This window comes from Takifugu flavidus, chromosome 8, assembly GCF_003711565.1.
Source record: "Takifugu flavidus isolate HTHZ2018 chromosome 8, ASM371156v2, whole genome shotgun sequence".
NCBI classification, from domain to species: Eukaryota; Metazoa; Chordata; class Actinopteri; order Tetraodontiformes; family Tetraodontidae; genus Takifugu; species Takifugu flavidus.
In genome coordinates this window covers 1193061-1198031 of record NC_079527.1, presented here as the reverse complement: position 1 = coordinate 1198031, position 4971 = coordinate 1193061, and positions in this window count along the sequence as shown.

Genomic DNA, 4971 nt, shown 5'->3' with positions numbered 1-4971 from the left:
TTACTGGAATCTTAGTTAAAGACCAGGACAACAGACATGAATCCAGATTCCAGAGCTACATTGAGTCTGGAGGTGCCATTGGTTCAGAACTGGTTTTTGGGGCTGGATGGGTCACCTCCAGACGCTGGCCGAGGCTGTGACGTGTTGGATCGCAATACCTCCTGTATGTAGCTGCCGATCCGCGTGTTCGTTGAATGAAGACTTCGAGAAGTAAAGTACCAATTTCAAAATGTATTTGACAATAGAACCAATTCCAGATACAAATATTACAGAGCTCCGGGCCAGTTCATAACCCTAGCAACAACAAAGTTAATTGTCAGGGCACGAAGTCTGACAAACTAACTATCCCTTGGCCCAGTCCTTTATAGTCACACACATGCAAATTCACAATGTCCATGCAATCCAATCCAGATCTTGCTGAGATGTCCTCGTCCTCTTCCTCCAGTCCCCTGCGGTGTTGGTAGGGGTTCCTCTTTTCCATTGTTTTCCCAGGTGGCCAGCTCCCATTCTTCATGCAAATGTGATCATCATCAACCCCCCTGATGTCGCATTTACAATGAGTGTTTGACACCTCCTGCCTGACTGGCTCCTGAGATAACAATAGAACAAACAACAATCCTGCAAATGGAATGTCTCTGTTTTTATTACATTTACCAATGAGTCTACCTTGCCTAACTTCTAAGAGAAGACAGAAACATATGGTGAAAACACATAACAAGATAGACAATTCTCAACAATCCCCCTTTTGGCCTAGCCTAAGCTAGGCCAATACAAACAATTCATTGACAACTCCTCTTGATGTAATGAAGAATAATAGACGTTTAATCATGATGCCATCGTCTTAGATGTTCCTCAATCCGTCCAAGCGTTCTCTGTGAATTACCTGCTGGGGTACATTGATTCCAATAATACCAGTGTTAGGGTTAATGTGTTAGGGTGTTAGTATGTTAGGGTTAACAAGTAATGTTCGCTCTGCAACTTCAAAGTGGCCCGTCCACCTGTGCTCTGACCACTTTGCTTGATGACTCTCAGAAGAACCCACTCAGCTGTGTGTGAAATTCCTGGATCCTTACTGACTGGTTACAGAGGTTGCCTGTTGGGAGAGAACTTAGAGATTCGTTTTTAGTTGAACAAAATAAAATCTACATTTCATAAAAGTGCTGGGCTGGCCTATGGATTGTAAATCTCTATTCTTAAAATGAGTTCCGTTGTCAAATCTAATTTGTTTGGGAAACCATGTGCCGGATTAATCAAAAATTTAATAACGCTTTTTGCCTCTTCTACTTTTACGGGAACCGCCTCAGGCCAGCCAGTGTATGCATCCACTGCGACCAAGAGGTATCGGAACCTATTGACCCTATCTAACATATCAGTGAAATCTATAATTTTCTTGCCCATTGGGGCAACTGGAAACTTTATTCTCTGCATCATTCGTGGTTTCCCGCAGTGTGTCAGGCCGTGGGCCTCTTCCAGAACGGCATCTAACAGACCGCCGGGGGGAGAACAGGTCTGCCGTCTGGGATCCGCCAAATTCCTTCAACTTTCACAGCCCCCTTTTCCTTCCAATCAGTTTTTTCATGTGGAGGAGCTTCTTCTTGATCACAACTAAGTCTTTCCCTGTCGTATCTTGGAAGCATTTCATGAACCGTTTTCTCTACCAACAACAAACTGTAACTTGGTTTATAACCTGCCGCCTTCTTTGCTGCCTGATCTGCCGCCTCATTACCTTTTCCCTCTAAAGAGTTCTCCCTGCTGTGACCTTTGCATTTTACAACTGCGACCTCCGCTGGCTCCATGAGTGCCTGTGTCAGTTGCCTCATCTCTACTTCATGTTTTATAGGTGAGCCTGATGCTGTGTTAAACCCTGCCATATTTATCCCTTCATGTGTGTGTGTGTTATGTGTGGTGCAGTTAAACTCTGTCCATCCTGGTCTGTCTAAGTGAGGTCATGGTGAATGCTGCTGAGCTGACCAGTGATACCACGCTATGTGTTGTAAGTACCGTCAGAGCGTAACCCATCACTAAATGTGCTGTTTCTTGTAAAAAAAAATTGCTACCCCTGCCACATGCCTTACACATGGTGGCTGCTTGTTTTCAATGGGGTCCAGTATTATACTTGCATCCATTTATACTTTCCTGTCACCCCCTTTTTTCTGAAAGAGAACACCATTTGCTGTATGTTCTCCTTCAGAAACATCCAAAAAGAAAGTATCTTTATAATCTGGAACTGCCAAATGTGCAGCTGTGCTGAATGCCTGTTAAGTACAATGAATGCTTTCTCTCCCTCAGTTGTCCATGTTAACCGGGCCGTCAAATCACGCATTCCCTGTTCATTCACCATTGTACGTAGGGGCGTAGACTTTTCTGAAAATGCAGGAATAAAATGTCTATTATAGCTTGCGAGACCCAGAAATGACAACATTTCCTTTACAGTCTCTTATACCAATCATTCTGTTCAGCAGTAAGGTCAACCTGTGCAGCCACACCTTCAGGCCCAACACACAAACACGGTGATGTAATCATCCAAAAATTTCCTTCTAACTTTTCTCTAAACGCATCCTGATAGACCTCATTATTTTCACGGTCGTAAAATAGGGTGACATGATAGGGATCAACTGGCGGGGCAAAAGGACTTAGCATCGACAACCAGGTGAGGTCTCTGGCTCAAGTTCTTCCCCATAAATGTCGGCCCACACCCCCTGTTCTGGAGAGGGTGTCGGACTCATCAGCATTTGTCCCTTCACACCTTGGTGTGAAATACAGCAGTTCAGTTTCCGTCCATTAGGAAATTGCACCACAAGACCTTTGTCTCCACACAGAATTGCTGCTCCTGTCCTCACAAGGAGATCTCGTCCCAACAGGTTGATATGGCAATGCGGTGAAATCAAAAAAGGGTGGCAACACAGTCTGTTCGGCAAAAGAGTCACTAATGGCACAGAAAACGGCAGTCTCTCGGTCTCCCTGAGAACCCCACAAGCTCGATGGTGTCAGATGAGATCAGCTCCGGTGATAAATTCCATGAGATGGTGGAACACTGCCTGGTACCTCGGGTAGTTGTGATATGGACAGTCCCTTTGCCAATGACCATACCCTTTGCAGGCATGACACTGATCTCGGCCTAAGTACCCGCCTATCAAGCCGTATCCCTGCCCGCCGTGTCTCCCACACATGCCTCCCCTTGGACTGACCCAATACGGGTTTATCGGAGCAAAATCTTGTTGCGGACATAACTGATCTGGCTGCACCTGCCGAGGAAACTGCTGAACCATCTGTTTCTCTTCCTTTTGTTTATCATTAAGCTTTTTCAGTGCTTCATCTAACTGTATTTTTAGGAGCTGTTCCTGGGCTGTCATCACCTCCTCTTCTTTCCCTGTTGTTTAGCTTTATATATGTTAATGTGGTGAGAGAAATGTCTCTCCCAGACTTCCGCTGTGCTACCTGGGAGGTCAGGATTTCCTTCCATAGCTTCTTTTACTGATTGTGGAAGTCCTAAAGTTATGGCCTGACGGAATAAAGTGGTGTGCAAATTATCTGAGCCCGGATGGCACCTTGTGGCACACATCCATTCCTCTAAAGTCTCCTAATGCCAGCTGCATGCACAATGCTCTGTGTTAAACTAAAAAGGCTGGACATCCACTTGCCGCCTCCCTCTGCGGGTGGGGGCATCTATCCACTAAACAATTGATGTCTGTAATTGCAAATGGAACATATACCGGTTCCTGTCCTCCTCTTTTCTGTATCAGAGGGGCCTGGAACTGAAACGGGCCCCTTACTCCGCGTGTGTATTCGTATTTGACCCGCCTCCTGTCAATGGTTCACCTCTATACTCACACTCACTCTCTTCTTTATCACTGCCATAAATCAATTTTACCTTCTCCTCCCTGCAGTCAGCCCTGGCAAATCCTCCTGAGGGATCAACTCTTTTTACTTGTTTTATTTGATTGCTAGAAGTTTTAAAAATATCTAATGTAGATTTCTGACTATCCTGTTTTTTAAATTTAGTTTGTTGCGAGGTTTTAGGGCGAACCACCTGAGCTTCCTCTCTAAATTCATTTTTTCCTAACTTATCTCCATCTCTTCCTGTCCCTGTTTAATCCTGCTGACCTGTCTCCAAAGTTCCCACACTGTTTCACGTAACTCCTGCAGTTCTTCATCTCTGTCCACACCTAACTGACCACTGTTATTAGTCAAAACTGGCAATTGATATGGGGGTGGGGAAGTAGTAGTAGGTAATGATGGGTAAAGAGTGGTGTTAAGTGTCAGTGTCTGATTTAAATCTTCTAATGGAGGCTTCTCGACATTAGGCACTCGTGTAACCCCTTTAGATCTGCAATTGTGCACCGCTGCACATGCCACAGCCACAACATGTATCCTTCGACGCCTCTCTTCTAACTCCTTACCCTGTTTTTGCCATGATTTCCCTGCTATAAACCCTAATTTTGGATTATCAAGATGATCCTGTAATATCGTATGAATTTCTGACTCCCAGTTAAACAATGCATCAGCTAAATTAACCTTCACCTCTGGAGAGGGAAGTATCTTCTGCTTCTGAGCTTCCTTCCACAACTTTTTTATTGCATCCACTTCTCTCTCCCTGTCCTCTTCTTTCATGCCACTCACCACCTGATCAAGAGTCCACTTCCACTGTTCTTCCACAGACCGAGGATAGGGAGAACATTCTCCCTGATCCCTAATAAAATAAATCAAGATAAAATCAAATAAAAAGACAGTTTTGGCATGGTTTCCAATTTGGTTGATTAATGTTAAGTCATTGGCACATTTACGTAATTTTAAAATTCTCCGTGAATACACCAAAAATAGGAAATAAACAAATAAATAAATAAATATGACAGAATTATCATTGTAATATTGAATTTTATTTAACTGCACAAGAGAAGAAAACACAACCATGCCAACATGTCGGCACTGAAATGTGCGTAAGAGTACTCCTGAGTGTTCGTAGATTTGTTC